This window comes from Lissotriton vulgaris, chromosome 6 (assembly GCF_964263255.1).
Source record: "Lissotriton vulgaris chromosome 6, aLisVul1.2, whole genome shotgun sequence".
NCBI classification, from domain to species: domain Eukaryota; kingdom Metazoa; phylum Chordata; class Amphibia; order Caudata; family Salamandridae; genus Lissotriton; species Lissotriton vulgaris.
In genome coordinates, this window is record NC_141694.1 from 1,518,421,064 (window position 1) to 1,518,440,556 (window position 19,493).

The window sequence follows — 19,493 nt, forward strand, 5'->3', positions numbered from 1 at the left end:
GGGGCGCGAAGTTGTACTGGGAAGCCGCGAACTCACGCGAACAGTGCGAGCAAGCCACAAAAAATCCGCCGCTCGCGGATTTGCGGATTTTGCGGGAGATTCGCGAATATCGCGGATTGCGAATTTACCGAAAATCCGCAAAATCCGCGAGCGAAACGGATTTTCCGCCCATGCTTAAGGGCAGCCCTTCAAGGAGCACCTGCAAACCTGGTGCCCATGAGGAGGGCGCTGGCAGCTCTTCACCGAGCACCTACAACTCTGGTGCTGTGAGGAGGGCAGTCCTTCACAGAGCACCTAGAAACCTGGGAGGTCCGTCCATGAGGAGAGCACCCTGGGGGACACTCTTTATGGGTGGCACCTGGGTGCATGAAGGGCATCACATAAGGGTAGAACTGGGCATCCTGAAGCCCACAAGGGGCACACTTGAAGCCTGGGTGGCTGTCCCTAGAGAGGAGTGCCTGGGGAGGTGCAGACTTAGAGGTCAGCCCTGGCCTGGCAGGGAAAGGAACCCCTAAGAAGGTCACCACAGAGCCTCCATGTGCAGTCCTCCAGGGGGCACAGATGAACCTGGGTAGGTATCCCATGAGGGGGCATCGTGCAGCCTGGGAGGGTGCCCTGTGCTTAATGCCCCTCTGTTGGCCTGGGGGGAAGGCGAGGTTAGAGGTGCCTGCTCCCGGAGGCCTGCCATTCCCATGGCTATCTCTGGCTGGTGTAGGGCATGAATAATGCATCCATCCCTTGCAGCTCACGCCGAGAAGCAGGTATGTGTCAGAAACCGAGGAACAGCACCTAATACCCGAGATTCCACTCTTGTTGCCTTCCCCACACAGGAAGCAGCGCACTGCTTCTCTTCGCTTTCTCCAAAGGGATAAACATAAATAAAAAACAAAAAAATAAGCACCACACGAACATCAACCCTGGGGTGGCATCTTTTTCCACCAGAAATTAGTGTAGCGAACGAGCCGAGCTTCCAGGGGCGTGTGTGTGACAAGGGTCACAGAAGAATGCAATGCATCAAAGGTAGCCCCAAGGATGGCACGCAAGGTACCTCTCTGGTTTGCTTGTGTTTGTTTGGTGCATGTGTGTATTTGCATTTGTGACTGTATAAACTGCACGTGCAGGCTAGTGTTTGAGTGTGTGTTCCCACCTTCGGTATGCGCCTTAGTCTGTACTGGTGTGTGCACCTGGGCTTTTTTAGAGCCCCTGTGGTGCAGTGCCGGCGCTCAAGCATGTATGCATTTTGTGTATGCGTATCTATCTGACCTGGATGTTAGAGTGAGGGAATGAATGCACATACCTGTGCACATGTTTGTATGCACATGCCTAATTTTTATATATTTGCTTGTGTGTGTTACTATGCTTCTGCCAATATTAGGGTTTGCGGGATCCTGTGCGCTGTATTATACGCCCTTATGTCTTCTATGACTGTGTGTGTGTGGTTGTGTTTAGGTGTGCATGGTATTGTACTTTGGTTTTGCGAGTATACATACTTCCGCCTTGTATGTGTGTGTTTATGTGTGTATGTACTCTTTTACAAGGTGTGTTGTGTGCGAGTGTGCATGCTGCTGTCTTGTATGGGTATGTGTATGTGTTTATGTGTGTGCTCTTGTGCTGCGTGTGTGTGAGTAAGCATGCTTCTGTCTTGTAAGAGTACATGTGTGTGTGCAGTTATGTGCGTGGGCTCTTGTGCCGTATGTGTGCATACAGGTGCGTGTTGTGGATGTTTGTGTATGCTTGTATTGGTGTGGCCCACGCACACTAGAGGCAATACAATTACATGCCAATCATGAATTATTGAACGCGCTTCACCTCTTCCAAAACACAGGGGTGTCCCTCCTTTGACCGGCGCAGGTCCCTAATTCCCAGCGGTGTTCCCTGGCGTTCAAGCATTAGCGGCACCTTTCTGCCGCTAATGGACCTATCGCTAGGTATCACCCGCTAATGCCGTATTCACTATTGCCATAATATTTCTCTGCTTAGCATTGAAGCAGTCTCTGCAATACTTTGTATATTGAACCATCTCATTGATACACTTGGTCTACCAACACATCACACTGACCATGAAAACTAAGCTACGGTCATAAGCCAAAAATGAAAGCTGATACAACTCCGCTAACGCCAAACTACTCTTTTTATACAAAGCAATTTCATATTCTTCTACAAGTTCTTCAATCCTATCATATGTGTCCCATACACCTAGCAGCTTCTCTGATTAGGTATCTCAATTCATCTGGAATGTACATAGTCAATCTCTTCATAGCAATTATACCCTGAAAAATATCTTAAAACTAAATGTTCTGATTTCCAATATTAACTTCTCACCTTTCTAATTCAGGTTCAGTAGGCTGTACTGTAGAAGCGAAAGCCTCAATGACTAGGACAACTGTATCAATAGTAGATGCAGCAAGCATCCCTTTAAGACCAAGGGGGATATTTACAAGGAAATAGCGCAGCTCAAAGCTATTCGCAATTTAGCAGCGCTGTGCTGCGTCATTTAAAAAAATTGCAAGGATGTGCCATACTTATGGGAATACGGCGACCCCCAGTCTTTTCCATTCTGCTGGTGCTAATAAAAAGCTGCCTAGTGCCAACATAGACACCCTTGTGCCATAATGCAAGGGTGCCAGCAGTGCAGAGATGAGTCCCTGCAATACAGGAACCCTTGCACCATGGTAAATACCCTTGTACCATGGTGCAAGGGTGTCTGTGTTGCAGGGATTATTGTTTATGTGGAGGAATGGACACCTTGTGGCACATAAACAATCTTTAAAGGTGATTTGCTCTTTCTATGTGTGAAGTAGAATGCAGCACACATAGAATAAACAAAAACAAGGTGATATAAAAGTATTTCTCCTCGTTGTGCCAATCTAACGCCTGCTGTTCAGTGGCATTAGTTATGGGCACTGCCTCAGATTGACAGATTCTTGTAAATCTTGGGCAGCGTCAAAAAAGCAATGGGTGTTGTGGTGGAATGCCCACAGCAACACTCATTGCATGCCCCTTTCACGCAGATACCTGTGTGAAAGGGGACAATCTTCACAAAGAGGAGTTAAGCCACGCAAAGTGGCTTAACACCGCTTTGTAAATTTGGTGGGCATTGTGCCGCCAGGACGTTGGAAAAAGTGATGTTCCTGTGGAGCAATGCCCTTGTAAATGTGCCCCCCCCAGTGTACTGTCAGGTGGTTCTCTCAGAACAGCTATTGCATGCACTGATATTGGTTTCCTGCACACATATCATATGCTGGCAGGTTTGGTGCTTGTGTATCATTTGTGTAAACAGTAGGTCTTACATCAAGCAAATCATTTTAGGAATGATCGTCCTTATTAGAATCATTTTACAAGTTTATTTTTCTAATTTTTGGATTCATCAGATTTATTCCTAATTCTTTTATCTCTGTCTCCTTAATTATTGAGGCTAATGCACCCACACCGATAATCGAATCACCTCCCTATGGCCTTCTCTACAAGTCCCATTTCATCTCTAATCATTTGTTCATTGTATTCCTAACTTGCTTTCTCATTCTTTTCCATTCCTTCATTTATTTTCTCATGGCACGTAGGCCTAGGATTCAGTTTTCTTTCACATATGCCATGTCTCAGGTAGTCAAGCTTTTTGACAATAAAGGTAACTTCTATAGGAAATTGTATGTTCTTGTCACTAAATGTCATTTTGTTCCACTTTGTTAACCACAAGCATATATGAAAACCCTACATTTGCCATCATCTTGTATGCAGAAGGAATCTTTTCACCTGCCAAATTAGGAATCTTAGGAGCTTTTGACTTTTTCAATAAGGCAACCATTTCTCCTGTTCAAGCTATACATAAACTACAGAAAACATTCAAACGTAAACCAACGATTCACAGCACAGCTATGGCAAAGGTCAACCAATCATGGCATAATCTACAACTTAAACTGACAAATGGCAGAACAACTCGTGGCAACCTTTCAACATTCCATGCAAGACTCTCCAGTGACACAATTAACCAATTGCAGAATGACTTCTTTGCAAAATTAAATCAACTTAATTGCTTCAGCTGCAATATACCAAGCACTCAAAAAAAGTCAATCTTGTCTCCTCAACCTAAATATGAGGAATAAAAGATAAAGAGTAAGTCTCACAAAATAGAAGATGATCAGTACCTCCACAGCACTGTCAATCCCATTAAGGCAGATTCTCTGCCAGCTATAATCCATCCTTTATTACTCCTCTGTATCAAAGAAGAGACAAACACTATTCTAAGTCTTATTTTTTATTTTATTTTATTTTTAAAGTTTTATATAGCTCGAACCAGACCCTTGCGGCAATCAGAGCGCTTTACAGGGTAGGTGACATTGTTACATAAATACAAAGAAAATACCATAGGGTTCAATGCTGGTCCTTGATGTGAGAACTCACTATCATAGATAGATACATGGGTATTAGGTGCATAAAAAAACATTCAGTGCATAACAAGCAAAAATGTAGTTACAGTATCCAGGAGACCAGACTGGCTAATATACAAAAAAAGGATCTGTGAAGAAGAAATGTTATGTAGCAATAAAGTCGTCGTCCATGCATAAGTAAATTTATCCATGAGAAGCGATTTCACTTCTTTTTTGATAGATGCCGTATAAGGATTAAGTCTGGTTTCTAGGGATAGCTCATTCCATATTCTGGGCGCCATCCCTGAAATGGTTCGGGTATATGTTTTCTTCTTGCTGAATTTTCACGGTTTCAATAGAAGGGTTTTAGCACTTCTTGAGGCTCTAACCCCATTTGAGGGCTTTAGTTTCTGTACAAAATAGCTAGGTGCATTATAGTGAATGGCTTTATGTGTCATAACTGCTATTTTCAGATGTATTCTAGCTTCAAAAGGTAGCCAAATAAAGGATTTTAGGTCAGGAGATATGTTTGAGCTTCTTTTGGAGGCTGTGATAAGTCTTGCTGCAGCAATGAGTGAGGCTCTTAGAGGGGCTGTTGCCGCTCTGGGGAGGCAGCAGAGAGAGATACTTCCGTAGTCAATTCTTGGGATGACTAGAGCTTGTACTGCCAGTTTGAAGTCCTTTTCCGGCAGGAAGGGTTTCAGTTTTCTCAGAGTATGTAGCTGAAAATGTGCTCCCTTTGCTGCATTGCTGATGTGTTTTTGCATATAGAGTTTTCTGTCCAGTGTGATTACCAGCGATTTTGCTGAGTCAACGATGAGAGGTTGGCAGATGAGTGCAGTAAGGTGTTTGATCAATTGTTGCATTCTGGGTACTTGAGCGACAGGAGCAACTAGGAGGAATTAGGTTTTGAGGGCATTCAGTTTTAGATGGTTTTCGGCCAGCCAGATCTGAGATTTTCTGGGAGTTCTGTTGAGAGCTTTGATGTCTTCTAGGGTATGAATCTTAAGGTATAGTTGTGTGTCGTCAGCGTACACGTGATATTGCACGTTAGACGAGTTGAGAATTTCAGTGAGTAGTTCCATGAATAAATTGAACAATGTTGAAGATAGTGAAGATCCCTGAGGGACTTCTAACGTGACGGAGACTGGTTTGGACAATGCGAGGTTGTCCTTAAATCGTTGCAGTCTATTTTGAAGGAACGAAGAAAACCAATTTAGAACTGATCCAGATAGTCCCATTCTGTGTTTCAGAAGGTCTATCAAGTTTTCGTGTTTGACGGTATCAAAGGCCGAGGAAAGGTCTAGCAAGATGAGTAAGCAGGTTCCGTTCTGATCTAGGATTTGTAGAGCATCATCAATTATATGAGTCATGTCTGATTCAGTGCTGTGACCTGCACGGAAGCCTGATTGGTATTTGTTGAGTAGATTAAAGTGTTCAATATGTCTTACCAGCTGGAGGTGTACACATTTTTCCAAGAGTTTGGCCAAGGATGGGATGCTGGATATAGGGCAGTAATTGCTTAAGTTCGCAGAGTCCGCTGTAGGTTTCTTTAAGATGGGGGATACCTGCCCGGCTTTGAGGGTGTCAGGAATGAACCCTTGGCGTAAGGAGTTATTTATAATCTTGGTCCATAGAGGCAACAGCAATGGGATGAAGTCAGTTACGAAGTTTGGAGGGAGATGGTCGGTGAAGTAATTAGCCTGATTCAGTGCAGTAAGCATTTTAAGAATAGATTCTTCATTGCAGGTATTAAAAGATGACCAAGATGCATTGTTGTTTAAGTCAAACTTTGATGAGTTTGACTGCAGAGCATTTAGAAGGGAGTGTGCAGGATTCGTATGTGAGACAGTGTGAGTGATTCGATCGTTGTGCAGGTCTTTCTTTATGGTTTCGGTCTTCTGAGTGAAGAAGGTGGCAAATTCTTCACAGTTTGCTTAACATTTATCTAGGGGGAGGTGAGGTGCCTTTTTCGATTGAGTTTTGATTAACTCAAAAAGTTTTCTGGGACGATTTTTTTGCCTGGTCTAAATGGTGTATGAAGAAGTCTGCTTTTGTGCGCTTGATCTTTCTATAGTATGCATTTCCCTTCTTTCTTAGTATCTTGAGATGATTGACGGATGAAGCATCTCTCCATCTGCGTTCAGTCATTCTTAGGGCTCGGCTGTCCTCGTTTAATCTTCCATCGTACAAAGGCTTAGAATCTTTTGTGGAGACTCTCTTCAATTGAAGGGGCGCCACCTCATTTAGAAACACATTCATGGAATTGAAGTAGTGGTTGGTGAGCTCATGAACATCTGATATACCTTCAGGAGGAAGAAGTAAGTTGTAGCTCTGAGCAGTGTTTATGTTAGCATCAATGTTTTTCATGTCACTTTTCCATACTTTAGATCTTGAGGGCTGAACCAAATTATATTTCAATACACATACATACATCTCACAAACTCTTGTTAATTCAGAAAATCATTTTCTCACTCTGCATGTGTTGCCTCACAAAACTCACCACTATTTGGAGACCAGTTTAACAATATATCTTGAGATCATAGATTTCAATGAATCTGATCAACTTAACCAATCACATAAACATCTAGGGCCGGATGTAGGTCGGTCGGTAACGGTCGAAAATCGGTATTTTCGGCCGTTACCGACCGAGATTCACAAAATGGTATGTAGGGCCACATATTTTACAGATTCGGTAAATTTACCGATCAGTGAATTTACCGAATCTGTAAAATACCGAATCGGTATTTTTACCGATTCGTTAACAATGAGATGTAGGTGGGACTCTTCTGAGTCCCACAAGCCTTACAGAATCGGTATTTTACCATGAAATCCAACTTCATGGTAAAATACCGATTCCGGTGTGCATGCACATGTGTGCATGCACACCTGTGCCATATGAAAGGCAGACCTCCCCTTAGGGCAGGTATGCCTGCCACATGGCCCCTGAATCTTTTTTGGGGGTGCTAGAGGGTGTCAAAGAGCCACCCCCTGCAGCCTTGTCAAAATCGGTATTTACCGATTCGGTAAATACCGACCGGTAATGCCCCATTCATTCCTATGGGCTTCAAAGCCCATAGGAATGAATGGGGCATTACCGGTCGGTATTTACCGAATCGGTAAATACAGATATTTACCGATTCGGTAAAAGGAACATCTGGATGTTCCTACATATTCACCCCTAAGATTTAATGATTTTTAATTACCGATTCGGTAGAATTCAGTAATTAAAATTCGGTAAATCTATTTTACCTACATCTGGGCCCTAATGTTTTTCCTACATAAACACAGAAGAAGCCTCTTGTTTAAATAACTTGATAACAAACTCTGACTCTTAAACTTACAAATATGATTTTTTTTTCTTCAGAATTACAGTAATCAAACCACCTAATGAACCAAACATCAAAAGCCCATAGCCATAAATTTCATGTGCAGTGTAATTCATGTCTTAACTCAGACTCACAAATCCGACTATGCACTACCAAAGTGTCACAATCATTTAAAATGGATCCCATTCCACTAATAATCACTCTTCTTTACTCGGGAAAGTTCTGGAACACCCAGAGCTCCGCAAATGATCTAATATCTCCGGATCATGGATAATCTGCAAGGTTGAGCACCCTATGCAGAGTCAGAGATGGTGTTGTCCTCAAGAAAAAAATTGCAAAATTTCCCTAGATCAGAGTCACAACAGTCTTTGAAAATACAATCAATAAGGACTGACTCAAAAAAAAGTTTGTGATCAGTAATTTAGAAAAACAATGATGTTTTATTAAAATGTAAGAGTGCAATACAAAAGGCAAAAATATTGCCAGTCTCAATAATTCAGTCATAGGACATAGAAAACAATTACAAGAAAGGCTTTGAGAATTTTAAACAGATGCAGCAATTAGTAGTGCCTGGAAAATAGACTAAGGGCCATATGTATCAAGCTCCCCATTTGCGATTCTGATTTTGCAATTTTTTGCGAATCGCAAAATCAGAATCGCAAAATGGTATGTATGTAAAAAATTGTAATAAAATAACGATTCTGTAAAATTTGCTATTTTCATTGCGATACCCCCAATAGCGATTCCTTACTGTAAAAAATCGCAATTTTGCGATTCCTTATCGTAAAAAATCGTAATGTTGCGAAATTCGCAAATCTGCTAATCGGAAACTCAGGTGCGGCTTGATGACATCACAAGTCTTCCTGTCTCCGTGCAAGTAATTTACAGTTCCCGTTGCCCATGGCCCCGCACGTAGACACGTAGACACCTATGCACGCACTAGCATTCAGTGTAGTATAGCCTCTGCCCGAGAGACCTTTTACTCCAGATAAAACATCCTCCAAACATAAGATACCCGATATGTTATAGGTCCAGGTCGTACTGACATCCCAGACTTCTGTCTCCTTTACTAGTGTCAAAGTTCTCCCCAGTTACACGTCTATGTCACGTCATGCTAGTTGCGCGCGCATCCGCACTTCCTGCTGACTTTGCAGAATCCTCTACGCACCCACCCACATATGACACTTTTCTATGACGTTTCAAGTACACGCCTCTGTGCACGCCCTTGTACACGCCTTTTTGCTACGCACATGTGTTCTTATCATATACATTTCACTTGTCACGCCTACTGTATCCATTGCCATTGTGTCATTTTACTATATATGTCATTTACTGTTAATAAATCGTTGACATCTCTCTGCCATCATTGCATACCCCCGAACCCTTGTATTGATGGAATTGATTTCCATGGCTCGAGCCATCCTGATTAAAGCCCGTATGACTCAGACATCACGGACTCTGCCTCTCATTTGATTGAGCTATTCTTTTACCTGTCTGTAATTATATGGAAAAAAAGTATACGGTAAATTATATTTACCACATAATTTAGCGCCCGAACAGGGACCCCTCCCCCACCCCACGCGCCGGCGATGCGTCGCAGGCCTTGCCCCCTACCACAGCCGTGACGGACTACTATGCGCATCTGCAGGTTTTCCTGTATCTCCCTCAGGCCTACGGAGGTGACGGAGACTGCGGTCGACATCCAGACGAGGCGGTGAGGAGTGCGGAGGATCCCGACCAGAGCCCAGCCGAGAGAGCAGTGTCCGAGGTGTCGAGAGGCCCACCTGTCCGAAGCGTCTAGGCGCATGCGTAGTGCGCAGCAGCAGTGACGTCGTAGCGGTCCAGTCCAGTCGAGTTTCCGAGGCCTTCCGTTCCGTGCTTCCCGGTGAGTACCGTTGCTGGGGACGCATCAAGACGGGTGCATTAATTTGTATCCGGTCAAGACGGGTTTGGGTACACAGATCCGGTCTGCACTGTTTTAGCAGTGTATCTGTACTGTTTAGCAGTGCATCTAGTAATTCAGTCATTTCAGTGATCCAGTAATTTTTGTTAAGTCAGTATCTGTTCGAAATGTTTCAATGTGTTTAATGTCGTGGTATGAGTGATTGTTTGCATTTCTTTACTGTGTTTATCGTATTTGCGTCGAGGTAGCAATGCCTTTGTTTTCGAAACTACGACAGATAGGAACTAGGAAAGGGATACTTGAAGAAGCAGTTCCCATCCCACCTAGGGACACTCCTGGACATTTTATGTACCACAAGCATGGCTTAGAGGCCATACTGTACTTAGACTTATGGGTGGATTATACGAAAGACTTGGAAGAGAAACAGAGATGGCCCGTTACAGGGACATGGGATGCCGAGTGCATCATGAGAGTAGAAGAAGCATTATGGAAAAAGAAAGCCAGACAATCACAGAAAGATGCCATAGAATTATGACGTAAAGAATCACATAGACGGACAGAGAAAGCACTCAGAAAAGTAGAGAAGAGTAGAGAAGATTCCGAAAAAGCTAGAGAAAAAGAACTACTAGAAGAAGGACAGCGAGTCAGAATGGAACAACACGACAGACAGAGTAATGCCCTTATAACAGGACTGTATCCAGTTCTGGCCGAGGGCCTGCCCAAGGCGACCCCGGAAATACCGAACGATCTACCACCTCTATTGGTTCCGACTAAATTACGTCATAAAAAGTCTGCAGCAGACATTTTCCTTTCTTCCTATTTAGATGATGTAGCTCCCGCATATACCAATGTACCCGTACAACCTGCTAATAATAATCTGCCACAGCCTATTCCTGCCGATCAAGCCACGACCCCTCCACGTCACCAACTTCCCGCACCTGTTGTCACTTCCCCTACTGGCCCCCCCTATTCTTGGTCCTCATAACCCTTTTGGTTCAAATGCAACTTAGAGTCAGTCGTCCCCGATAAATGTACCTTTCCCACACCCAATGACGTCAGGTTATGCTCTTGCTTCCGCCTCAGGAGGTGCTACAGGAGGTCCCCATCACACCCCGCCACAATTACACCGAGTGACAATGAGAGAATTAGCAATGCAGCGTACACCTAAAGCAAGCCCAGCCGAAAAACTTAAACAGTTACTTACGGATTGTAGATATGATACAGTGCCTGACAAGACAGGACCCATGATGTTAGCCTCATTACGTTTACGCCGTGTTACAAATTATTTGATGTTATTACCAGAAATGCCAGAACATCTAGATAACATATATCATTTTATTAGAACAGGAGAGAGGCCAGGTTGTGTTCGTGAAGCCATGGCACATCAGAAAGTTGAGACACAAGCTTTAATATTACGATTTTTGATTAATTGTTTGATTAGGGAACAAGACCAGCCAGGCTTTCCGCAAGAAGAAATGGAGGGATTGTCAAAATGGAGTCAGAATATTGCAGATTGTAAACATGATAAACAGAACTGTATAGATGCCATGACCAGAAAAATCTGTAAAGAAATAGTAGCAATACATGCCCGACGGGAGGCTAAAAGGCCTCTCGAGTCAGACGATAAAGATACCTCTGAGGAGGAAGAACCAGAGAATGCTGCAGAGACTCAAGACCTGATAGCGTACGTAGGTAGAGAAAAACTCCCTAGACAGTATCCTCTTGATAGACCCTTTGATAGACCCATCCGTTTAGGAAACAAGAACCGATACCTTTCCCCGATACCAGAGCGATGTTCCCTTGAACATATTTTCCAAGTTACTGATAAAGTCCTGAAAGAAAGAGTAGGTTATCATGAACTCACTACCTTACATGATCAGGAACTAGCCCGGTCCGCAGTCCAATGGGCCGGGGATGACAGTATATATAAAGATGATTCAGTAGTGCAAACATTTTTAAGTCTTACTCCAGAAGAACAGCGACTAGCTGGTATATACATGACCCAACATCTTATTGTACAGTATGAAAATCAAGCAGTTGATCCAGGTCCGTTATATAATCTATTGCAGGACTTACTCCTGAGAAGATGGAGAGGTCTAGGTACCGATTTAATCGACATCATTTTAGAACAACGTCACAAATACAGAACCTTCCTGACTCCACATCTTGTTTCCGTTCCACCCCCAGTAAGACAACCATATCACCTAGATAAACAGAACCCTTTACGAGAAGTGCATCCAATCCGGAAACCAGATGATACACTTGAACGCGTGTTTGTATACACGCCCATAACTAAGATGGAATTATTGGAAATGAAGAAAATAGTGCTGAGTCATGATAAAGATCCAGCAGGGTTCCACCGCAAAATAAAAGACATGTTACTCATAGGAGATTACATATATCCCGACATTATGAAAATATTAAAAGTGTTATTGCCTGCAGGTATTTACGAGAAACTCAAAGAAAAAGAATGGGAGGTGGGAGATAAAAAGATTAATTGGGCTGAATTAGAAAACGAAGAAACGACTCGAACCCCAGGTTTAGGTCTTGGGGAGAAAACTAAAGCATTACCAGGATTATTAGTACAGGTTTTGCCAAGATTATTGACAACTAAAAAGGAGGACTGGGATGCAATCTCAGCCTGCAAACAGAAACACGACGAAGACACTAGTGACTTTTATTCCAGATTTGAGAAATGTTTTATTATTAATAGTGGCCTGAAAACAAGTAGCGAGTCATACCCACATCTTTTTGTGACCAAATTAGTCGAGAATTCCTTACCCCAGGTTAAGAACCGTGTATTGAAAGTCGAGAGCACATGACAAGCAAATACGCCTTCCCAAATGTTACAAATGTTACAGTACCACCAGAACAGAATCAGGGAGGAACATGATCACGAACAGAGACGTATGAAAGACACGAAAATGAAAGTGTTAGTTGCTCAGTCTGTTCCAGCTGACGGTCATAAAAGGGGTACGACACAGTCCAATAATTCGGCAGCTCCTGTTAAAGAGACATGCAACTATTGTAAACAGCCAGGTCACTATGTAAACGATTGTGCAGTCTTGAAACACAATATAGCTACAGGTAAAACTAAGGAGAGACCGCGTACCCCTAGACAGGACCAGGTCCAACATCATATTCCGCAGAATATACAGCCTATGCAAGTTCCACAACAGACCGTAGTGGTACCACAGCCCCAGCCCATTGCCGCAACACAACATGTTACACAGCAGATGTACCAGTATGCAACAATCCGATTACCCCGATTATCAGCAGTACACCTGAAACAGCCTAGAGAGGGAGGTTGGCTTGCCTCTTATTGAAGTTCCTGTAGATCAAGAGGGTCCTTATGTACATAGTCAGGTATTAGGAAAGGATAGAAAATTTTTGATTGACACAGGGGCAAGCAGAACTACCATCAGTCATGACGAGGTTCCAGGGGCACCCCTCTCAGGCTCACAGAATGTTTCCCTTGGATTTTCAGGAAAGCCTATTGTTAATGATGTATCGAAACCAGTTCCCCTTGCAGTTGGTCCATTATCCCGTACTACAGATTTATTGCTCACGAAATCATGTCCAGAAAACTTGCTTGGTATAAAGACGCTGAAAGCTCTAGGAGCTGTAATTTGTTGTTCTCCGGAAGGAGTAAGGCTGTTCCTTCGTGGTTTTAAGGGACACTATGTATTGAGAGATTTTGATCCTAGGTTACAGAATGTTCCTGCACATTTATGGGCACAAGGCCCCACTGATGTAGGTTGTATGCACATTACACCATACCGTGTCACACTCAAGCCAGGAGTTGTACTACCACGAACCCGACAATACAAGTTACCACCTGATGCTGTAGTGGCTTTACTGAAAATCATTGATGAGCTCATTGCACAAGGAGTAGTTGTAGAAACCAACTCAAATGTTTGTAATTCCCCTATCATTCCGATTCTTAAACGCACTGATCCAATGCACCCCCAGTTTATCGATTAGTGAACGATTTACGAGAGTTAAATAAATGCATTGTACCACAGTATCCAGTGGTCCCAGACATTTCGTCACTATTGACAGCTATTGATTCAGAGGCGACGTTCTTTACTGTAATCGATCTCAAGAACGCCTTCTTTAGTGTCCCCATCGATCCGGAGAGCCAATACCTTTTCGGATTCTGTTTAAATGGCCGTAGCTTCAAATTTGCACGCGCCCTTCAAGGATTCACAGAAAGCCCCAGCATCTACAGCCAAGCATTGAAACGACAACTTGACAGTATTCACATGCCTGCCAACACTGCCCTACTCCAATACGTTGATGATCTATTGATCACCGCCCGTAGTGAACCAGAATGTGAACAAGCATCACTGACAGTTTTGTATTTCCTGGCAGACAAGGGACACAAGGTGTCTCCTTCGAAGCTACAATTCTGTGCCCAGCAAGTGGTGTACCTTGTGCACTTGCTGACCAAGTGGGGTAGACAGTTGACACCTGATCGAATTCAGTTAATTGCACATCTTCCGCAACCCAAGACACAGAAAGAAGTACGAGCCTTTATTGGACTCACTTCTTATTGCAGACAATGGATTCCACAATATGCATTTCTAGCCAAACCACTTATACAGTTGACAACACAGGAGGCAGCGTCTTCGACTGTTCTCCCATGGACCCAGGAACATACACAAGCTTTTGATGAATTAAAGAAAGCCTTATGTCAAGCACCCGTTTTAGCAACACCATGTTACAGCAAACCTTTTACACTTTTTGTCACAGAACGTGATGGCACAGCGTTATCAGTTGTCACTCAGGTTCAAGCAGACAAACACACACCGTGTGCTTATTTCTCGAGTACATTGGATCCAGTAGCCCAGGCCCTGCCTGCGTGCTTAAAATCAGTTGCAGCAACAGCTCTAGCAATCAGACAAAGTGACTCCATTGTATTAGGACATCAATTGACAGTACAGGTTCCACACTCAGTGGAAGTTCTCCTAAACAGAACACAGACCCAACACTTGACTATAGCACGACTGACAGGTTATGAATTAACATTATTCCAACCACACATAGAAATCAGACGCTGCAATACACTAAATCCTGCTACACTTTTACCATCAAGCACAACAGATCCTACTCCACATGATTGCGTGGATGTCGTTAATACAATTACGAAGCCCAGAAAAGACTTGACAGATGTTGCATTATCCAATCCAGACCTGACACTTTATGTGGATGGTTCATGTATGAGAACAAGTACAGGAGAGTTAGTGGCCGCATATGCAGTGACCACTGAAACTGAAGTCATAGAAACACATCGCATTGACACCCTGTCAGCTCAAGCAGCAGAGCTCATTGCTCTGACCCAAGCCTGTATACGAGCCAAGAACCGTAAAGTAAACATATACACAGATTCACGTTATGCATTTGGAGTCGTACACGACTTCGGTGTCCTTTGGCAAGAGAGAGGTTTCTTGACCTCTCATGGAGCCAAGATCCAGCATGGCCCCCTCATTCAAGCTCTGTTGGAAGCAATACATTTGCCTACAGCTATAGCTATCATGAAGTGTAAAGCACATACAAAAGTTACAGACACTATTTCCCAGGGTAACGATTTTGCAGATCGAACAGCTAAACATACAGCACTGACTCATACTCAAACGACTGATATGACAAAGACTGACGTAACCTCACTGACACATTGCATGACAGTCAGAGATCCTACACAAGATGTCATCGACATAGAGACACATGCTACTCCAGATGAAATAAAGAAATGGACTGAACAAGGAGGGGTCCAGACAGAACAGGGATGGATGACGAAGGGAAAGACCACATGGTTTCTCCCCGACTCTATGGTTCAAGTTATCATCAACACAGCACACAGTCCAGCACATTTAGGAGAAAAAGCCATGTTACACAGCATCCAGAATCTTTGGTTCAACAAGCATTTACGAGCAGCAGCAAAACAGAAAGTGCGTACCTGCATGATCTGTTGTCAGTTCAATCCAGGCAAAGGCATTCCCGGGGAGCAATGTGGATTTCATCCTCCCGATCATCCTTTTGAAGTCCTCCAGATGGATTATATCCAGATGGAAAGATGCCGAGTATTCAAATATGTCCTCGTAGTTGTATGTGCCCTATCCAGATGGACAGAAGCATATCCCGTCCCAGATTACACTGCCCCGACCAATGCCAAGCAGTTGGTTCGTGAGTTCTTCCCACGGTACGGTTTGCCCCGTGTCTTCTACTCAGATAACGGTCAGCCATTCTCTTCCGAACTCATGAAGCAGGTTTCACTTCTATTAGGTTATCAATGGAAGTTTCACTGTGTCCGACATCCCGAGGCAGCAGGCCTCGTGGAGAGACACAATCAGACTCTGAAAACTCGTCTTGCCAAAGTGTGTAAAGAGAAAGGAGTAGATTGGATAGTAGCTTTACCAGTTGCCCTTTTTTATATGCGAATGGTAGCCCATTCTAGGACAGGGCTATCCCCGTATGAGGTGGTCTTCGGTAGACCTCCTAATATGTGGGGGACGCCTATGCCACGTAAAATAACTGATGTCGACAGTACAATGCTGAGATTACCTTGCTTCCTTGATGTCTGCACTACTATCATGTCGTTCACAGGTTGCGGCAGCCTTCCCAGACAACACCGAGGTGAAACCGCATGAGCTGGTCCCAGGAGATGTCGTCGTAGTCCGGAATTTCGATCGGTCAAGCCCTCTGGAGCCCCGTTGGAAGCAGCCGAAGATCGTTTTGTTAACAACCAGGACTGCAGTGAAGCTAGAGGGGAGGAAAGGCTGGGTCCATTCCAGCCACGTTAAGCGATTTTATGGACTTCCGCCAAAGACTGATTCCCAGGACTCTCGCATTCCAGAGACTGATATCAAACTCCCCCTGTTAGAGAAAACTCCTCAGCAGGAGTATCGAATGAAATTGAGGTCTAGTAAGTCAGACAGTTTAATTGTTTAAGTCCCCCCCTGGGTGAAGCGGTTAGACAGTTTCTTGACATGTATAAGTTAGACCCCAATAGAGAGAGAGATAGACAGGAGACCAGGAAACAGAAATATTGTAAAAGTCTCCGAAGCAGATGCATATGCACACTACTTATTATGTTTTTTCTGAGTCTTACTATTATTGTTCTGAGTTGGATGTTATATATGTATTTTCCTATTGCACATTCTTCTAATGACACTGCAGAGCACACGTTTAGTGCCCTGCCTCCACACGAATTGTCCTATCGACTTGCGCTGCGCAACAATACATTCATCCGTATGTTACACCATTCTTACCAGATCAACAATGCTACTAATTGTTGGATATGTGGCCGACTCCCTCCCTATCAGAACTACAAGGGAGCTCTGCCCCTCTTTCCTTACCCGTTTACACATAATGGTTCCTGTGGTGCATGGTTTAGTTTAATATCCTCCTTAGACACTGAATCCCGAGTTTCCCAAGGCAATTGGATATGGGGAAATCTGAACACAGTCATGAACAAAGCATGTTTCCCAAACGAAGAAGGTCTTCCACAAATGACAGGGACCGATCTAGAAAATGAAGTATATGGATTAGGCAATTTTACACTTAACCTCATGATTCTAAATGTTCAGTCCGAGACTAGTCCAGACTTGCCATCCATATCAGTTTTACCAGCAAAAGGTGTATTATGTGTCAGAAAGAATGGTTCAGTACATCTAGGTCACAGTGATTGTACTACTGTGGTCGAATTCAGTGATAAAGGCAAGTCTACATTCAAAGCTTCCCGACATTCCTATTTCATTTGTGGTCAGACAGCTTATGTCCGCTTACCTCTAGATTGGGATGGTACCTGTTTCATTGCATTCCTATTGCCACCAGTTTTCCTAGCCCCCTCTGACTATCACAGGAATTCCCGCCTCGATCTCGTTAGGCACAAGAGAGGTCTCCCAATAGTCGATCAGACTGAAACTACATGGGAACAATATACAGATTTCAATAAAGGATTCTTTCCCTATCTAGGCACTGTCTCCAACAGTAAACTGATACGCAAATTAACCAGAATACTCGAAGCAGTAGTGAATGAGACTACTTCTGCTTTAGGCAACTTAACAGAGGAGCAGTCTGCTATGAGACTTGTTGTTCTTCAGAACCGCCTTGTCCTTGACGTCATCTTGGTCGATAGGGGCGGAGCTTGTAGAGTCATCGGATCCAGTTGTTGCGTGTTTATTCCTAATAACGCGCCATCAGTCTATAAGGCCATTACCAGACTTCACGAAATTGCCCATCTGATACATCAGAACCCAGGCTCCTGGACTTGGTCCGGTTGGCTCTGGAGTGTAATAACAGCCTGGGGATGGAAGCTACTGTCATTCCTAGGAATAATATTGGCCATAGTATTCAGTTGTTGTCTATGTCTGCAATGTGGGCCAGCGATTTGCGGCTTGTGCGCCACAGCTTGTGTTCCCCATCCAAGTTCACGTTCCCATTTCCGAATAAAGAAAGAAGAACAGATGATGTTATATGAACAGATTGATGGTCTCATGAAAATAGATATATCCTGAAGGGTCCGTAGGGGACAAGGAGGGAATGAGGTAATTGAAATTTTTATGGTCGAGTATGTCCCCTTGAAGTAATCAGGGTTCCCAAGGCCTACATGCTCCGTAGATAACCCACTTACACTCAAGAACTGTTGGCACGGAAACTGTAAAAGTCAAAGAACAAGTTTATTAAGACCCCATGGGGTGGTGGTACACTCATACAGCACCCTTCGGTAATGCAAGAGGTATCACACCGAACATCGGTGTGACCCCGTCTTTTATACAGTTTTCAGGTAATAAAGATAGGCGGCACAAAGTTACAGCACATTATGCACATATATGGTCATGTTTTGGAACACAGCCAGCTCATTGGAGGGTTTACAACTCCACTGGTCAGTTTGGCGGCACATTCCTGAGGGGTGACTGGTCAGTGGGGACTGCGCATGTACGAGCTTGACCAGTACTAAAAATAGCCTGTTGCTGGGCAGACTGAAGTGGTCAGTGGTACGGACAACGGACTAAAGGGCACGCTAGCCACGAGGCCGCTCATGATCTAAGATGGCCGCCGTAACATTCAAAATGGCGTTTTCATGTATTGTCAACTTAGGCAGAGAAACGTGTAGTTTCAGCTAATCGCTAACGCGGTCATATCAAATACGACAGACGACCCTTTTAGCGTTTAGCTGAAGCTACCTCATAATGAACATAATCAGGATGTTCGTCCTCAATGTCTATTAACATTATTTGCGTCACTTCTTTATGAAGCATCATTTTGTCATGAGCAAAAGCTCGTCTTGATGGTTCACAAGCTGACAAGCACATAGAACATAAAGCTGGGCCACATTGGATACATAAACACACAAAGAACAGTACCCCTACAATGATACATAGAATCGTTAACAGTTTCCAGCCCCAAGCAGTAAGTATTGACCAGAACCATCCTGAAAGTGTCCAAGTTCCATTGTCCGGGTGTATTTCAGCTGCTATTTTATGCAGCTTCGATATGGCATCATAAACAGATGGTGAATTGTCAGGTATGTACACACAGCAGCTACTTCCGATAATTCTACATGCCCCCCCACGGTCAGCTAGAACTACATCCAACACCATCCTGTTTTGGAGCGTAACGATCCTAGAAATCTGAAGCTACTCAGTAATATTCCCAAGTGCAGTTGCAGTATCATTGGCTACAGCCTCAACAACACGTGTCAATCGTCTTATTTTCCGACTGTTCAATGCAGCCCCCACAAAGGAAAACAGTCCCAAATTGAAAACCACATACTGCTGCAAGGCAGTATCAGTCTGGTCGATGTCATCCAGAACAACAGTCCGCTTAACTCTATTCAGGACAAAGTCGTGATATAAGACATAGTCATTGTGATACATCGGCGGGGCAATGAAC